This window comes from Trichosurus vulpecula, chromosome 5 (genome assembly GCF_011100635.1).
Source record: "Trichosurus vulpecula isolate mTriVul1 chromosome 5, mTriVul1.pri, whole genome shotgun sequence".
NCBI classification, from domain to species: domain Eukaryota; kingdom Metazoa; phylum Chordata; class Mammalia; order Diprotodontia; family Phalangeridae; genus Trichosurus; species Trichosurus vulpecula.
In genome coordinates this window covers 257,002,681-257,022,660 of record NC_050577.1, presented here as the reverse complement: position 1 = coordinate 257,022,660, position 19,980 = coordinate 257,002,681, and positions in this window count along the sequence as shown.

The following is a 19,980-nucleotide window of genomic DNA, read 5'->3' as shown; positions in this document are numbered from 1 at the left end:
GACTTTGGGTGGGTGTATGCAAAAGAAATAGGATTCATAAAGGGGATTGTGATACATAGCACTGTATTTCAAGAAGGTACTCTTATCTGAAGAAATGAAGTAACCAGTAAGAGCATGCACGCATGGCAGATGCGTTTAGGTGAAGGTCAATAGAGGGATAAACAGAAGTGATTATGCAATTAGAGCACATTACATAGGACTTGTCCATAAATAGGAAATAAATAAGAAATTTAGAAAACAAGAAGTTCCTGGTCAAGACTCAGTGTGGTGAATTTCCAGTCTTTCTGAAAGAGTTGTGAGTGGGAGTTGGGCTCTACTACTTCCTCCTACACTGTCATCTTGGGTAATCAATTCTGTAATATTTATCCTTACATCTAGCCTAGTGTTATCTCTTTGTGACTTCCATTTATTGCTCCTGGTTCTTCACTTTGGAGCCAAACAAAAGAAGTCTAATCATCTTCCAGTTTCTGTCCCTTCTCCCCAAGATAACAGATCACAAGCTTGGCACAAAGGCATGAATTAATAATGATGGGGAAATTAAATTATACAAATATCACCCAGACCTTGCTGACAAAAGCAGAGGGGTTAATAATTTCTCGATTTGCCTTAGTTTTAATTCTGTCCATCAACGGATAAAGAAAACAACAAAGGACAATTCTATTTTAGTTTTGTTTTTCACTATTGGAAGAACTGACTGCTGGTACTGAAATGATGGAAACATTATGGAAAAGTGATTACCACTTCTTAGAATCTATGATAAATAAGGAGATTAATTTGGGAGTATTATTCCATATACCCTAGATCTGGGAAAAAGAGATTTCATAAAGTTCAGAAGAAGGGTAGTTAGGATTCTAAAATTCTGCAAGGGAAAGCAGCCCAGGAAGGTTGAGAAATGTTCGAGAATGATATTTTAAAGTCAGAAAGTGAAACAATTCCAATGACAAGCAAAATTGGGAAATGCCTGGAAAGACAGATTTTGTTATAGAGAGAACAAGCCAACCAACTTAGATTTTTAAAAGCAAAGTATTGAATATGAAAACAGAGACAGGTAACAGAGGATAAATATGAGTATGATATGGTCCTGTAAAAATAATGTTGGGAATGTTAAAACTCAAGATGGTGAGGGGAGGTAAGATCAGAAAAAATTCTTTTGGGGTGGGGGGAGCTTTTAAAAAACCATATTGAAATAAAATAGAAAATAAAAAAGGGATAGGACCTCAGTATGGGATAGATGAAATGATGATTAAAGACATCAGAGAGGAGACAAAACTGCAGAATTCTTATTTTGCTTGTTTTTTCTTCCAAGGAGAATTATCTTTGCACTAGAAACAACAGCCCACAAACAATAGCCAACAAAAATAACTAACAGGGAGTTAACACACAAGATATGTAAGGAAATGGAAAGAGAGTACCTCATTGTCCTGTCTAGCACTTACCAGAGTGCCTGGCATATAGTAGGTGCTTAATAAATGTTTATTGATCTATTTACTGATTGATTGCCCCAGATGAACTATATTCCTGGGTCCTGAAAGAGTTGGAAGTCATAATTGATGAATCACTGTCAGGAAAATTTGAAAGATCAAAGAAAATAGGAATCTTTCCAGAAAAGGTAAAAACTACTCCCAATTTTCAAAAAGGGCCAAGAGATCAGTCAGCAAAATACAGGCCAGTAAGATCAACTTCCATTTCTTAAGAAAATTCCAAACTGGATAATGAAAGGGATAGTGAGTGAATATATAGGAAGGGAAATGGTGATTGCAAAAAGTAAGCATGTCTTCAAGAATACGTCATATCAGATTAACTTCATTTCCTTTTTGCCAAGGTTACTAGATGAGGGAAATGCTGCAGATACAGTTACAGATTTTAGCAAAGCGTTACATAAAGTTTCTAATACCGTTGCTATGGATGTGGACCAGAAAATAAAACAGTTAACAGGACTGATTGAATGGATGTATTGAAAAAGTACCTATCAGTGGTTCAATGTCTACAAGGCACATAGTCTCAAGTGGTATTTAACTGAGGGGACCATGCTTAGCCCATGCTGTTTAACATTTTTATCAATGACTTGGATAAAGACATAAATAACATGCTCATCAAATTTGCAGATGACACTAATCTGGGAAGAACAGCTACCACCCTGGATAGCAAAGATGGGATCCTAAAGGATAATAATTGACTAGAGCATGGGTGGGGAGCCTGCAGCCTTAAAGCCATATGTGTCCCTCTAGGTCCTTAAGCGCAGCTTTTTGACTGAATACAAATTTTACGAAACAAATCCTTTTATTTTTATTGATACATTTGGTTCAACTTTTATGTTTTTATTTCATTTTTAAAATGAACATATTTAAAATACCAAAGAATAAAATAAGTTGCAATGAAGTAATCCTCCCAGATTGACTGGCACAATTAGAACATTAGTAAGCCATAAGGGCTAAACTAATAGCTACTATGCTCATTATTTAGTTCTAAATTCCCCCACCTGACTGGCACCATTACTACATGAGGCTGGTTGGTAAGAGTTTATGGGGGTAGAGTATACCAGTCTGTTATCAGCTTTTGACAACAGTGCAATGTGTTTCTGTCTGAAGTGGAATTTGTGAATAGGTGCACAGCTTGACAGTATTTTTTAATTCTGTCTGCTTAACAATCCATCAAAGAAGACCAAGAGAATGCTGAAGGAAGAAAACAGATTTTTAATGAGGACTGAGAATTGTAATCTTATCTTGTTTCTGCTAAAGATAAGATGATTTGCTTGCTTTGCGATACTTCAACATCAACATTAAAGAAACTCAGTGCTTATCAACATTATGACACTCATAAGAAACAAATATTTTAAAGTAGAGGGTGAGGTACAAAAGGTTGTACTGCAGAAATTAAAAGATGAAAAGCAAAAGTAAAGACGATTCTTTCAAGCGGCAATAAGACCTGGACATAATCCCGCTGAAACAACTTATAAAGTAGCCTATATACTTGGGGAAGAAAAGGGAAGCGATTCGGTGATGTTATATTGTTGTGTTTGTCCTTCATTTTTGAAGAGGACCATGACATCGGGAAAATGATGAAATGACTTGCAGCTGACTTTGATTTGAGTGAGGGAAGGCTGTGCAAGGTCACCAGCTTCACTTTCTCCTCCAGAGCCATCTGGATCCAGTGACCAGATATTCATCAGGATGACTGGAGATGACCCAGAATGCAATGGGAGACCCTGGTCCTTTTAAGCTAAGGCCTTTTTATGTACTCAGAGTGAGATAAAGCCTATTCCGTGAATCCTTTTTAAGAAGTGAGTCAAGGGATGGCCCCTGTAATTAGATAAGAAGAAAAAAAATCAATCTGGGAAGGAAGACCCTCAGGGTGGCTGTTCCAAAGAGAAACTGTTAGCGTTGACATTCACTCTAAGTCAGGAGGGCCCAAAATACAGCCATTAAGTGGAACTTGGGCAGGGACCTATTGTAGTCCAATCTATGAGCTTCAGAGTGAACTGGGTTTAAAGAAGGAAGGAAGGAAGAAAGAAAGAAAGAAAGAAAGAAAGAAAGAAAGAAAGGAAGGAAGGAAGGAAGGAAGGAAATCATTAAAAGTTAGTTAACTTTAAAATTAACAATTAGTTTTTACTTTTTGAAATTAAGTACACAGTAGTTAGATTTTTACAAAACAACGGACATTTTTAAGTATATGTAATTGAAGTTTCTTGAATGTTGCCTTATTTGATTACAGCTAAATATTAATGTGGCCTTCCAACATGAAAAGGTTCCCCACCCCCGGACTACAGCATTGAGCTAAATTTAAGAAGATGAAATTCAATACAGATAAATGTAAACTCTTACACTTGGATTCAAGTAATAAACTTTGCAAGTGAAAAAAATGGGGGAGATATGGTGGACAGTAGTTTGTTTGAAAATTATCTCAGATTTTTAGTTCATTGTAAACTCAGTAATAGTCACAGCAGTGTGATTTGGCAGCCAAAATAGCTAATTCCATCTTGAACACTGAGCAGCATAGCTTCCAGAGATAAGGAAGTGGTTGTTCCTTTATATTCTGCTCTAGTTAAATCAGTTTTGACGTACTCTAGTCACTTCTGGGCACCACAGTTTAAAAAATACATTAGCAATTTACAGAGTATACAGAGGAGAACCAGGAGTAAAAGGCCACACTCTCACTTAGGGAGCATGCACTGGATGATGAACCAATAAAAGAGACAGAATTAGTAATGAGACACATAGTAGAAAAACAAGGAGAGAGCAATGTCATGAAAGACTAGAGATTAGAGTATCCAGAGGAAAAGGATAATCAATAGTTTCAAATACCATAGAGATGTTAAGAAAGACAAGGTATAAGCAAGGGTGGTGAGAGTTGGCAGTCAAGAGGTCATTGACAACTTTGACAAGAGCAGTTTCATTTGAGTGAAGTTGAAAGCCAGATTGCAAAGTGCAAATAGCAGAGAGGAGGGTCTGAGGAGGGATCAGTGTCTTAGGCATCAAGTAAGGACGCAGATCCTCCAGTGACATCAGGAGGAAGGTCATCTAGTTATCTTCTGATGGATGTGAGAAGTGATGTTCGGTGATCTCCTGCTGAGGGACACCAAAGCAACTATCCGCTGACCTGACCAAACAACATTTTACCTTCACAAAACATGAAGGTATAATCTGATAGAAAAATCCCCAATTCTTTCTGAACCTGACATTTCTAATAGTTAATGTGAGAACAAATAAACCTAGAAAACGTTGTTAGGAATTATGAAATCCAGGGCAAAAACCTGAAGACCTTAAGGGAATAGAGGATATTGTCATCATTGCTACTGTTAAAGGGACAGGAGCTTCAGAAAAAGAATATATATTCAGGTATGAACATCTGTTCATTTGTTTTTTAATGGTGTCTAGGATTGATGTTAGTTTGGTTGAATTATTTATCTCCCTCTTTTTAAAAATTCTTTGTTACAGGGATGTTTCCCTGGGTATGTGTAGCCAGAATGGACTTTGTTTTCTTTGGATGACTCAGCTCGCCTCGTTGAGCTTCCCTGGACGCTGGGGCTTGCTCTTCCGGGGCAGGACCAGAGCTTCCTGTGTGATGAGTCGTGACGCTGGCTGAGGGGAAGTGTGTTAACGTGGTCTATGCTAGGGGGAAGGGCCAAGTCAAGAACCAATCGGCCCTGGTCGTTCAGGCGGCGCTTGATGATGTCAAAAACTCTATAAGAGGGGAGAGGACAGCTTGAAGATCCTCCTTTCCTTTTCCGGTTGGAGCCAGAGATGCCTACAGCCGAAGCTGAGCTGCCGGTAGCAGAGCTGACTAGAGGCTAGTGGGTAATCTTCTTACCGTAGAGGGGAAGCATGTATACGATTTTGCCTTATACCATCTCGCTTCTCTGTGGCCTCCTAGTTACTCTTGTGAGGCGGACTTATTGGGCCTGGAAGCTTTTGATGAAAATATCAAAATGGGGACGCTGGTTTGTGGGATTGTTACTGTGGAGTGTAAATACACTTTAGTTCTCCTGCCTTCTGCCTAGAGAATTCCTTATATCCTGCGGTTCCAGACCTTTTAGGCACATATGAGATTCTCTTTGAAATCATAAATTCTGCCTTCCTAATATAGTATGGGAGGGGAGAGAGATCAATCTATTTGTTTATTTTGTTTTTGGCAGGGCAATTGGGGTTAAATGACTTGCCCAAGGTCACACAGCTAGCACATGTGTCAAGTGTCTGAGGCCAAATTTGAACTCAGGTTCTCCTGACTCCAGGACCAGTGCTCTACTCACTGTGCCACCTAGCTGCCCCTTGAGATCAATCTATTTGGAAATGAAGTCCTAGGTCTTCCCCTTAATAGCTATTTTTTTTTTTACAGCTACAATAATCCCTTCCACATCGTGACTTTCCCCATCACAGTTTCGATATACAGTGGTTTTGATATATCACAGGTTGGCATAAGAAATTAAATGGAAATTTTGGAGGAGTTTTGCAAAAGCTGCAGATGACACACAAAGGCCAACAGACAACACAGAAAAAGTTTAGAAACTCAGAAATGCATAAAATATACATACAATATTACATAATATGAACGTATTTTATCTTTTAATACCATATTAATTCAGACTTCTTCTCTGGTACAAAGGGAAGGCCAAAAATCTTTACATAACTTTTCCAGATCGCGGGGGTACCAAACCCCTAACCCTCATAATGTGGAAGGGATAAATGTATTTGACTCACCACGAGCTTGGCTATGCTACTGGTATGGTCCTCAACCACAGAGACCTCGTCAGAGACGTAACTAAGGACAAGGGAAGATGGAGTCAAGGTTGGAACAAGCCTTTTACTTCACTTTATCAGAATAAGAGGAGATGTGCTCGTAAAATTATTGGAACCATGCCTACCAAAATTCTTCCCCTTAATACCTGTGAGCAAGGCATTTAAGGCCTTTCCCTTCCTTAAGCCTCAATTGCCTCATCTGTGAAGTAAAGATAATATTTATTGAACCCAATAATTCATTGTGTTATTGTGAAGAAAGCATTTTTAATTGTGAAGAGATATACATGTGAAATATTTTTCATATTTTACTTGGTAAAGAAAGTAAAGGTCCCTGTAGAATGGAAGGCAACAAAAAAAGGTCACAACAAAGCAGTCTGTGCAAGCCAACTCTCCCCATAACCAAGCTACCTATCAGGAGTAGAGGAGGAGAGACAGACCCATACCCGAGTCCTCCTTACATAGCCTAGGCATCCACATATCATTTACCACTTTGCTCATATGCAACTTAATTATCAGGAAGAAATTTTTTTAAAAGGGGACAGGTCTTTACTCATATTTTGTGGACTCACGGTCATTCATTCAAGATTTCTAGGGTGGACTTTTACAATGTATGCATTTCAGTTGATGGACATTGTTCACTCCAAACCTGGGACTCATGGGCTCCTTTCTGACTCATAGATGCCTGGAATTTCCTTTCATCCTTCTCCATTGATGTGACATGATGTTACGTGATGTGATGTGATGTGATGTGATGTGATGTGATGTGATGTGTGTGTTTCTTGAATCCTGGCTCCTCAGAAAGGTCTGAAGATAGCTCACCCTATCTGTATAGACTTACAGAGGCAATAACTCTGGTAGAAGTTATCAACTTTGGTTTGTCTTTGGCAAAGTGAAACCTGGAACGACTGGAACTTGAGCAATTGCTATGTGATGGGGACTGTGTTGAGAAAAGGAACGCCATGTTCCACTAGTGAGTGCATGACTAATCTGGCTCTTCTCTGATTTCCCCCCCTCTGAATTATGGAGAATCTCCACTGAGGAAGTGAGGAGCTCCATTACTACTTATTACAGAAAGTTCAAAAATATTTATGGGCCTATAAGAGTGGTGCATGCCTCCTTAAAAACCTTGGCCTTCCTCCTTCTCCCTACCTAAGAAAGCTAAGGGAACATGTCAGTCTAGCGACTTTATAGTGTCCCTCCACGAATATAATTCCAATGAAAACTTAATAACAACAAAGAGTTGTGGTAAAATATAGAATTATGCCAATACATATAAACTGAAATAATTAGTCATGCTCCCCAGCAACATTCCTCAAAACAGGAAGAAAAAGAAAATACAACTTGGTATGGAGAGACAGTACTTGTTGAGGTTCCTAATAATTTTACCTAAGTGCCAATTTGCATACTCAGAGTCAAGAGATCCTTCTTTAACTCTTAGCACATTAAACCACAGATTTGCTTAATTTTCCAATAAGAATTTGAGCATGTATGCTCTGGCCCCACTGTCTTAAAGCCAGGTATTCTATATCTGCCCCAGAGGGTTTTGGGATACCCCAAGAGGATTAAGGGGTGTCTCTCTTGCCACTGTATCAAAACTTCACTACCACTTTTTCTTCCATTTTTAAGGGAATGGGGACCAGTCCTACGTAACCACTTAACATTAGGTCACTTTTACACAAGAATATTTACTTCAAAGATATAAAGAGAACAAATGTTCAAACATTTCTTCCAACATTTGAGGGCCATTCTGTTCCCTATACCTTCTTGTTCTCTAGGGAGCAGGAAGTTAGCTCAGTTCCTAAAAATCATTGATCTTATCAAGTTCATGTTCAAATGTGGCCCAAGTGCTGGATGAATTTTTCTCACTGGCTAGAGTCCTGAAAGCCACTCCTGAAAATCATTGATTCTGCTCTGGTTGAAAAACCTGGCCTATGGACAGAGCCAAGACAGCAGAGTAAAAGCAGGGACTTACTTGAGCTCTCCCCCAAACCTCTCCAAATACCTGTAAAAATGACTCTGAACAAATTCTAAAGTTACAGAACCCACAAAATGACAGACTGAAACAAATATCCAGCCCAAGACAACCTGGAAGGCCAACAGAAAGGGTCTATCACACTGGGCTGGGAGCAGAGCACAGTCCAGCATAAGTCACACTAGCACAGACTAGGCTGAAGCAGGCCTCAGAGGATTGAATCGCTGGCAGCTGTGGTGGTTTCCAGACTTTTCAACCCACAGACACCAAAAACAAAGTAGAAGGTCAGTGGAGAAACTCTGTTGGACCTGGGTAAGAGAAGATTGTGATCTGGCCCTAGCCCTGGGGCAGTGGAGGTGGCAGCAGTGGCAGCAGTAGCAGCAGTTGGTCCCAGAGCTCTAGGCCCGTAGATGGTGAGGAGATCAAGCAGCTGATCAGAGGGGGATTGTAGGGATCTCTTTGTTGGCACTGAGGCAGGATTCTCTTGCTTTGCCCTGTTTGGATCTGGGTCACAGTCCTGGGTGGCAGTCCTGAGATGAGGAGGAGTGCTGGTGTGGCAGAGCTTGTGGCAGTTGTGAAAAGGGAATCCTCCTCAGAGTTCCAAGGCAGAAAAGAGTGCTTTTGGTCACTCACAGAACAGAGCACAGGCCAGGAAAGGAGTAAACACCTCTCCTTTGATCATACCACTTTGGAAGAACTGAAAATTTACAGGTGCCTAGAATTATCTCCGACAAAGGCTGCATAAAACCCCTAAAACTTGGGACAGAGCACTCTCCACTCTGGAAGCAGAGTCCTACCTTGACAAAGTGAAGTAATTGGCTGGGAAAATGAGCAAACAGTGTAAAAACTCAGACTATAGAATCTTACTTTAATAACAAAGGAGATCAAAACATAACAATCGGGGAGCAGAGTCAAGATGGCAGCTAGAAAGCAGGGACTTGCCTAAAGCTCTCCCCCAGGACCCTCCAAACCCCTATAAAAATGGCTCTGAACAAATTCTAGAACTGCAGAACCCATGAAATAGCATAGGGAAGCAGGGCTCCAGCCCAGGACAGCCTGGATGGTCGCAGGGTAAGGTCTGTCGAACCATGCTGGGAGCAGAGCAGAGCCCAGCATGGGCCGTGCCTGGACCAACCAGACCAGGAGCTGGGCAGGACAGACTATAGCGCCCTGAATCAGTGAGCTGTGGCAGTTACCAGACTTCTCAACCCACAAACACCAAAGACAACAGAAAAGGTTAGTGGGAAAAACTGTGGGGACAGAGTGAAAGGAGTTCCCATTTCAGCCACCACCCCGGGGGGCAGCGGAGGTGTACAGCTACAGAATTACAGCTGCAGTTGCTTCCAGCCCCAGGCCCACATGGTGGGAGGAATTAAGTAGCAGATCAGAGCAGGAGTGCAGAGCCTGCTTAGATCTGAGGCACGATCCAGGTTGGCAGTTCTTGGGGGAGGAGGAGCGCTGGTGTGGTAGAGCTTGCTGTATAGAAATAGCTCTGAAAACAACAGCGCAACCCCTCAAGCTTGGAACAAAGTACTCTCTACTCTACAAGCAGTCACACCCCAACGAAAAACTCAAGGGTCAAGTAGTTGGCTGGGAACATGGCCAGGCAGTGAAAATGGACTCAGATTTAGACTCATGCTTTGGGATCTGTCTTTGGTGACAAAGAAGACCAAAACATACAGCCAAAAGAAGCCAACAAAGTCAAAGAGCCTACATCAAAAGCCTCCAAGAAAAACATGAACTAGTCTCAGGCCATGGAAGAGCTCAAAAAGGATTTGGAAAAGCAAGTTAGAGAAGTAGAGGAAAAATTGGGAAGAGAAATGAGAGTGATGTGAGAAAACCATGAAAAACAAGTCAATGACTTGCTAAAGGAGACCCAAAAAAATACTGAAGAAAATAACACCTTAAAAAATAGACTAACTCGGGGCGGAGCCAAGATGGCAGCGGGTAAGCAGGGACTAGAGTGAGCTCCGTACCAAGTCCCTCCAAAAACCTATAAAAAATGGCTCTGAACCAATTCTAGAACGGCAGAACCCACAGAACAGCAGAGGGAAGCAGGGCTCCAGCCCAGGACAGCCTGGATGGTCTCTGGGTGAGGTCTATTCCACATGGAGCTGGCAGCTGGGAGCTGGGAGCTGGGAACGGAGTGGAGCAGAGCCCAGCCTGAGCGGCGTGGAACAACCAAACTTGGAGTCGGGCGGATGGGGCCCCTAGCGCCCTGAATATGTGAGCTGCGGCAGTTACCAGACCCCTCGACCCACAAACACCAAAGACTGTGGAGAAGGTTAGTGGGAAAAGCTGCGGGAGTGGAAAGAGTTCGCGGTTTGGCTTCCAGCCCCGGGGGCAGCAGAGGTGGGGCAGCTACAGTTGCTGCTGCTTCTGGCCCCAGGCCCACCTGGTGGGAGGAATTAAGTGGCAGATCAGAGCAGGAGTGCACAGCCTGCTGAAGATCTAAGCCCAGACCGGGCTGGGGGTTCTTGGGGAAGGAGTAGTGCGGGTCTGACAGAGCTGGCACCTCCCCCCAAACGTGGAACATAGAAGTCTTTAGTCTACAAGCAGTCATACCTCACTGAAAAACTCAAGGGTCAAGTTAGTCAGTTGGGAATATGGCCAGGCAGCGAAAGCACACCCAGATTCAGTCTCAGACTTTGGATTCTTTCTTTGGTGACAAAGAAGACCAAAACATACAGCCTAAAGAAGACAACAAAGTCATAGAGCCTACAACAAAAACCTCCAAGAAAAACATGAACTGGCCCCAGGCCATAGAAGAACTCAAAAAGGATTTGGAAAAGCAAGTTAGAGAAGTAGAGGAAAAATTGGGAAGAGAAATGAGAAGGATGCGAGAAAACCATGAAAAACAAGTCAATGACTTGCTAAAGGAGACCCAAAAAAATACTGAAAAATACACTGAAGAAAACAACACCTTAAAAAACAGACTAACTCAAATGGCAAAAGAGCTCCAAAAAGCCAATGAGGAGAAGAATGCCTTGAAAGGCAGAATTAGCCAAATGGAAAAGGAGGTCCAAAAGACCACTGAAGAAAATACTACTTTAAAAATTAGATTGGAGCAAGTGGAAGCTAGTGACTTTACGAGAAATCAGGATATTATAAAACAGAACCAAAGGAATAAAAAAATGGAAGACAATGTGAAATATCTCTTTGGAAAAACCACTGACCTGGAAAATAGATCCAGGAGAGATAATTTAAAAATTATTGGACTACCTGAAAGCCATGATCAAAAAAAAGAGCCTAGATACCATCTTTCAAGAAATTATCAAGGAGAACTGCCCTGATATTCTAGAGCCACAGGGCAAAATAGAAATTGAAAGAATCCACAGATCGCCTCCTCAAATAGATCCCAAAAAGAAATCTCCTAGGAATATTGTTGCCAAATTCCAGAGCTCCCAGATCAAGGAGAAAATACTGCAAGCATCCAGAAAGAAACAATTTGAGTATTGTGAAAACCCAATCAGAATAACCCAAGATCTGGCAGCTTCTACATTAAGAGATCGAAGGGCTTGGAATGCGATATTCTGGAGGTCAATGGAGCTAGGATTAAAACCTAGAATCACCTACCCAGCAATACTGAGTATCATGTTCCAAGGCAAAATATGGATTTTCAATAAAATAGAGGACTTTCAAGCTTTCTCAGTGAAAAGACCAGAGCTGAAGAGAAAATTTGACTTTCAAACGCAAGAATCAAGAGAAGCATGAAAAGGTAATCAAGAAACGGAAATTGCAAGGGACTTACTAAAGTTGAACTGTTTTGTTTACATTCCTACATGGAAAGATGATGTGTATGATTCATGAGACCTCAGTATCAGGGTAGTTGAAGGGAATATGCATATATATATATATATATGTTTATATATATATATATAGGTGAATGTGTATGTATGTATATATCTATATATATATATCTATATATATGTATGTATGTGTATGTATGTATATATGTGTGTGTTTTTATATGTATATGTATATATATACATATATGTAAAAGAGAGCAGACACAGGGTGAGTTGAAGATGAAGGGAAGATATCTAAAAGAAATAAAATGAAATTAAGGGATGAGAGAGCAACATACTGAGAGAGGGAGATAGGGAGAGATAGAATGGGGTGGATTATCTCGCATAAAGGTGGCAAGAGGAAGCAGTTCTGTGGGAGAAGGGGAGAAGGCAGGTGAGGGGGGAATGAGTGAACCTTGCTCTCATCAGATTTGGCCTGAGGAGGGAATACCATACATACTCAGTTGGGTATCTTACCCCACAGGAAAGAAGAGGGAGGAAGATAAAAAAAAATAAAAGGGGGGGATGATGGAGGGGAGGGCAGATGGGGGTGGAGGTAATCAAAACAAACACTTTGGAAAGGGGACAGGGTCAAGGGAGAAAATTCAATAAGCGGGATGGGTTGGGAAGGAGCAAAATGTAGTTAGCCTTTCACAACATGAGTATTGTGGAAGGGTTATACATAATGATACATGTGTGGCCTAGGTTGAATTGCTCGACTTCTTAGGGAGGGTGGGTGGGAAGGGAAGAGGGGAGAGAATTTGGAACTCAAAGTTTAGAAAACAGATGTTCAAAAACAAAAAAAAGTTTTTGCATGCAACTAAAAAATAAGATACACAGGCAATGGGGTGTAGAAATTTATCTTGCCCTACAAGAAAGGAAGGGAAAAGGGAATGAGAGGGGAGGGGGGTGATAGAGGGGAGGGCTGACTGGGGAATGGGGCAGTCAGAATATATGCCATCTTGGAGTGGGGGGAGGGTAGAAATGGGGAGAAAATTTGTAATTCAAACTGTTGTGAAAATCAATGCTGAAAACCAAATATGTTAAATAAATAAATTTAAATTAAAAAAAAATAGACTAACTCAAACAGCAAAAGTGCTCCAAAAAGCCAATGAGGAGATAAATGCCTTGAAAGGCAGAATTAGCCAAATGGAAAAGGAGGTCCAAAAGACCACTGAAGAAAACAGTACCTTAAAAATTAGATTGGAGCAAGTGGAAGCTACTGACTTTGGGAGAAATCAAGATAATATAAAACAGAACCAAAGGAATGAAAAAATGGAAGACAATGTGAAATATCTCATTGGGAAAACCACTGACCCAGAAAATAGATCCAGGAGAGATAATTTAAAAATTATTGTACTACTTGAAAGCCATGATCAAAAAAAAAAAAAAGAGCCAAGACATCATCTTTCAAGAAACTGTCAAGAAGAACTGCCCTGATATTCTAGAGCCAGAGGGTAAAATAGAAATTGAAAGAATCCACCAATTGCCTCCTGAAAAAGATTCCAAAAAGAAATCTCCTAGGAATATTGTTGCCAAATTTCAGAGCTCCCAGATGAAGGAGAAAATACTGCAAGCAGCCAGAAAAAAACAATTTGAGTATTGTGGAAACACAATCAGGATAATACAAGATCTAGCAGCCTCTACTTTAAGGGACTGAAGGGCTTGGAACATGATATTCTGGAGGTCAGTGGAGCTAGGATTAAAACCAAGAATCACCTACCCAGCAATACTGAGTATAATGCACTAAGGCAAAATGTGGATTTTCAATAAAATAGAGGACTTTCAAGCTTTCTCAGTGAAAAGACCAGAGCTGAAGAGAAAATTTCACTTTCAAACACAAGAATCAAGAGAAGCATGAAAAGGTAAACAAGAAAGAGAAATCATAGGGGACTTACTAAAGTTGAACTGTTCTGTTTACATTCCTACATGGAAAGATGATATAATTCATGAGACCTCAGTATTAGGGTAGCTGAAGGGAAGATATATATATATATATATATATATATACACACATATATACACAGAGAGAGAGAGAGAGAGAGACAGACAGACAGACAGACAGACAGACAGACAGACAGAAGGCACAGGGTAAGTTGAATACGAAGGGATGATATCTAAAAAAATAAAATCAAATTAAGGGATGAGAGAGGAATATATTGAGAGAGGGAGAAAGGGAGAGATAGAATAGGGTAAATTATCTCTCATAAAAATGGCAAGAAAAAGCAGTTCATTGGAAGGGAAGAGGGGGCAGGTGAGGGGGAATGAGTGAATCTTGCTCTCATCAGATTTGACCTGAGGAGGGAATAACATACACACTCAATTGGATATCTTATCCCACAGGAAAGTAGGGGGAAGGGGATAAAAAAGGGGGGACAATAGAAGGAAGGGCAGATAGGGGAGGAGGTAATGAAAAGCAAATGCTTTCAAAAAAGGACAGGGTCAAGTGAGAAAATTGAATAAAGTGGGATAGGAAGGAGCAAAATACAGTCTTTCATAATATGAGTATTGTAGAAGGGTTTTGCATAATGATACACATGTGGGCTATGTTGAATTGCTTGCCTTCTTAGGGAGGGTGGGTGGGGAGGGAAGAGGGGAGAGAATTTGGAACTCAAAGTTTTAAAAGCAGATGTTCAAAAAAGAGTTTTTGCATGCAACTAGGAAATAAGATATACAAGCAGTGAGGCATAGAAATCTATCTTGCCCTACAAGAAAGTAAGGGAAAAGGGGATAGGGGGGAGTGGGGTGACAGAAGGGAGGGCTGATTGGGGAACAGGGCAATCAGAATATATGCCATCTTGGAGCGGGGGGGAGGGTAGAAATGGGGAGAAAATTTGTAATCCAAACACTTGTGAAAATCAATGCTGAAAACTAAAATGTTAAATAAATAAATAATAAGAAATGGGAAAGACACATCATAGCCAGACATTAACAAAATCAAAGAGCCTACATTCAAAGCCTCCAAGAAAAATATGAATTGGTCTCAGGCCATGAAAGAGCTCAAAAAGTAGTTTGAAAATCAAGTAAGAGAAGTAGAGGAAAAATTGGGAAGAGAAATGAGAGTGATGCAAGAAAATCATGAAAAATGAGTCATAAAAATGAGACACAAAAAAATACTGAAGAAAATAAAACCTTAAAAATAGAGTTACCCAAGTGGCAAAAGAAGTCCAAAAAGGCAATGAGGAGAAGAATACCTTAAAAAGCAGAACTGGTCAAATGGAAAAGCAGGTCTGAAAGCTCACTGAAGAAAATAATTCCTTCAAACTTAGAATGGAGCAAATGGAAGCTAATGACTTTATAAGAAATCAAGAAATTGTAAAACAAAACCAAAAGAATGAAAAAATAGAAGAGAATGTGAAAAACCTGGCCTAAATGCCAGTTTCAGTATTCCTGTGGCTCACTCTCCCAAGATTGAGGATTCCATGCCCTTAACTGGATACCATTTTCCTCACTGAAACCCCCAGAAGAGAGTGAAGCAAGTGGCCACACCTGAAGGTGATGGAACATTTCAAATGTCTTTGCAGCCAAAGAGCCTTCTTCTCTTCAACAAGTCGTTAGCTGACTGAAACCTGGTATAAAATGTCTGTACATAATTCACAGACTCTCTCCAAGAAATTTCCTTTACACTTTTTCGCAATTCTAGCTGAAACAGTTCCTTGGGATCCTGCACTTAGAAAGATGCATCTTCTTACTAGCATCCTCCTCATGGTGATACATCTGAGCCACTCTGAACATGTACCATTCCAGAATTAAAATTCAGGTCTGGGGGAAAATATCTCTTCATGAATTAGGGACTTAAGTATATACTTTGTAATGTGCTAATTTGCAATTGTTCATATGTTTTATAACTGCTCTCCAGTAGTTTTTGTGACACATATATTGCCTCTACAATTAGATTTTTGAAGATAGAGATAGTGCCTGCTGTATACAACAGGTATTCATTGTGGCTTGTTGAATAAGTGAGCAGAAAATGAGTGAAAATATTCACCCAGCTCTCCTTCCCACCATACCTGCGTAAGTATGTCACGAACCTGTTTAGGGAAGTTCCTTAAATGTTTATACAATATTTGGGGCAGGTGTATGATTGGAGGATCAAAGAATTTGGAAGCTAGAAGACACCTTATAGATCACTCAGTACCTCATTTAATAGATAAAGAGACTGAAGGTCAAAGTGGATAAGATGACTTTCAGGTAAAGCCTAAAGAAAGTTATTGTCACAACAAGTAATTATACCCAGATTTCTGGATTCCTCCCACTCTATTACTTTTGCCACTGAACTTGGCTATTCTATTTGTATGTTTCCTGGGCTACACAGATGTAACTAAGGGCAAAGAAAGATGGAGTCAGGGTTGGAACAAGCTCTTTACTTCATTTTACCAGAGTGGGAGGAAGACCTGCTGGTTCAATTATTAGAAACATATAATTGCTACCAACCAAAGACTCAAGTGAAATGAGTATTTTAATTTTCTCCTTCTGAGGTGGTAAGCCCTGACTTCCCCACAATGGCCTTTTCTTAGCCACAGCAAGAGATAGTTTAACCATTAGCCCAACTACCCTATAGGACAGAGATTTAGAGGAGAGTTTTCTGCCCGTCTTTCAAGGCCTGATATATTTTATCATTGTGCTCTTTTAAACAAGAAAGAGAGACTGAGCACCATGAGAAGAGGATATGGTGCTATAAAAAATGGTAGCAATAAAAAGTCATCCTTTCCCAAATTTCGACATTTCAATTACAAGAACTTTGAATAAGATAAGATGGGCAATTCTCTTCAATTCATCATAGCAAACATCAAAGAAAATGATAAAATATATTCAAATGAATTAGTCATTTGGACTCCATGGTTTTCATACCTGTGTTACTGGCAGAATTGTTACAGAATAACTAGAAATTGAAGGGATTTGAATTATGTTCTTGTTAAAATTTTCCTCTAGCTTTTGAGAGGCAATAAAGGTAGCATTCCATGCTTAGAGAATTTGACAACATCAAGCTTCGAAATTCATTTAAAATAAAAACTCTTCATTCTGAGTGAGGAAGAGATTCACTGGGCTGCTTTTTGATTCTCTTTTTTAAAATTTACTTACATGGAAGAAATATGTTGTAATGGAAACAACACAGTCCTGGAGGGTAAGAAAACTGATTTCTCTTTTCAGCATTATCACCAAGTAGCCATGTGACCTTGGACAAATCACTGACATTCTTTATTTGTTAAATATGGATGTGGAATTTGATAAACTAAAGTGTTTTCCAATTTTGAAATTCAGTGTTTCCAAAATACAAACTAGCACACATTTCAGAGCATTACTTTAAAGCTTGAGTAGGTTGAATACTGCATGGAATCTGTTGGTTCATTTTTTAAAACTTACTTAATGTTTAATGCATAAATGAGTCCAATATGAGGAGTGTCAGATTCCTTTCCTTGGAGAGATAATACAAAGAGTTCAAGTAATGCACTGATGGAGTATAGACTACTTGACTTCAAAAAGTTTACTCTCTATTGTTCTACAATGATCTGTCCTTCTGTGGGTCACATCAAAACTTTCAGTTGATTAGTTTAACTGCTACCACACTCAATCAGCAAAGAAATGCTAATTTGCTTGGGAAAATGCCAAATAAATGAAATTTATAATTATGTTGGCCCTGCTATGAGCTTCTTAAAACTGTTGTACAGAGCACACTTGGGCATTGCTGTATTTGGTATGAGAACAATTTAGAAGAAATGGTTTCTGAACTAAACAGATCATAAGTCCTAAAATTAATAGGAATGATAAAAATACGCCCAACTGTGTTAAAAGCTGAAAGACATTTTGGTGTCTTTGTATCTCAACAGGACTCAAGGAATGCTTGCTTCAACTGCATAATAAGGTTTGAAAAAAAAAAGCCCTGTATGAATACAGATTTAAATTCCATTGGCTTCAGTAGGACCTTTAACTTTAGGATAAAATTGGATCTGAAAAATAGAGTGCAGGGCTCAGTAATCACTTGGATATTATAGTTTCTGAAAGAAAAAGTATTTCACCTGGAATTTCATGCAATTGGCCCAGTACTTAATGAAATAGCAATGCTATTCTGAAATCATTTATATCTATGATCTCATGGAATTGTATAGTTGTAGCACTGGGTGTCATTAGATAGACAAAGGACAAGCCGTCTGTGACTGGTTCTTTTACTAAGGCAAGAATCCTCAAGGCAAAAATCTCATCATAAAAATCCCTGTAGGTTGTAGACTATACATCCCCCATGCATCCACCACACACACACACACACACACACACACACACTCACACCCACAACTACGAGAACACAAAAGGAACAAAATGCCTAGAGGAAACCCAGTGACCTATGAAAGGGGAAATTGCCATTCAGAACTCTCTTGCAGGTTGCAGACCTTGGCTCTTCTATGGAGACCTTTCCATGCAAGCAGGTACCTCTTTTTGAACCTCCTTCTGTGTTCTACTATAGAATGTAGAGACAATAGGTAGAGTCACTTCATCAATTTTGGTGGCCAGAAAATAATTCTTGCTTTTTTTACTTTGGGGTTCCAGGAAATCCTCAAGACAAGCACTTGGTTGGGGGAAGGCAGAACTTGCCAGGTGATTATGGAGGAAATATTTTCTTCAGCAGTTTATCGATGCAACAATAGTATATAAGTTTGTCAGTATTTTGGATCTTGTATGACACAAGCCCTGCAACCTCAATTACAGTGATAGGACCTCACTTTGGTTCTTTGATGATGATACATGCTACCTACTTCTTGACCAGAGTGGTAATGGACTTGGATCACACAATTAAATAGATAGATAGATTTGGAATATGGAACAAGATGGGAATTTGTTTTGCTTGATGACATATTTTTGTCACAAGAGTTTTGTTTTTCTTAATTAGTGATGAGGACATAGGAGAGAAAGTGAATTTTTGTAAGTGAAAAAAAATTTTTAATTCTATATGTAATGGTCCAACAACCTCCGACTCTGAATATCATAAGAGATGGGGCCTGGCTCCAAAAGAACTCTTGAGGATGTAGCTTTAACTAACCTTGTGACAGATTCATCACCTCTTCACCCCTTTGGGTATGCTATGTGCATAAGATGTCAGGCAGTTCAGTGGCTTCCTGCTTAAGCTTTTCCTGAGGCAATGAGATGACAGATACTTTAATCTTGCCACTTGGATGCCTTAAGCCACTCGGAAACACAAGGCTGCCAGAGCTATATTATTCTACCATGAGAAGGTTGCACCCAGGAGTTTTCTAGAGCTATTTCTAACCTAACTGGCTTACAAGAGCCCATAGTTAAATTTTCAGTGTGAGTATTTACACTTCAGAAATCAGCAATAGCTACTAATTAAAGCTTGATCTATTGGTTTGTTGATTATCTAGACTTAAGAAAGTATCGATAATACACATTAGACTTAAAAGAGTGTGTGCATGCATTTTATTTCAGGAGAATCTGATTATTAAACATTTACCAGCACACCCCTGTATTGTATTACCAACATTGCTTAAGCTTGGCAGGAGTGCAGTAGAGCCTCAGACTGAAGGCCTGGTAACTGAAGTATAAAACAACAACAATAATAATAACTGGCATTGATATCTGTGGACCATTTTATATCATTTTTGTAATTTCAATAAGACACAGAGTCTGAACTAATTAACCAGAAGAAAAGCCTGATCCTAACAGTCTCTTTGTTCTCTGAGTAAGCTCAGAGATGTCTCTCATCTTATGTCAACAAACCCAGATGGAGCATTCCTTTCCTCTGTCCACAGCCATTAAGGGTGAAAACCTTGACCCCAGACACTATCTTGAATTATGTGACTTTTCCTTATCTTAATATTTTATGGGCATATACTATGCTATGGAATGTTAATGGCAAATTAAACACAGAGATCCTGGGTTGTAATTTCAATTGACACTTTGTCAGCTATCTGATTTGTTGTATTTACAATCTATTCCATTAAGAAAAATCCTTGTCTTGTGTCATAATTAACATACA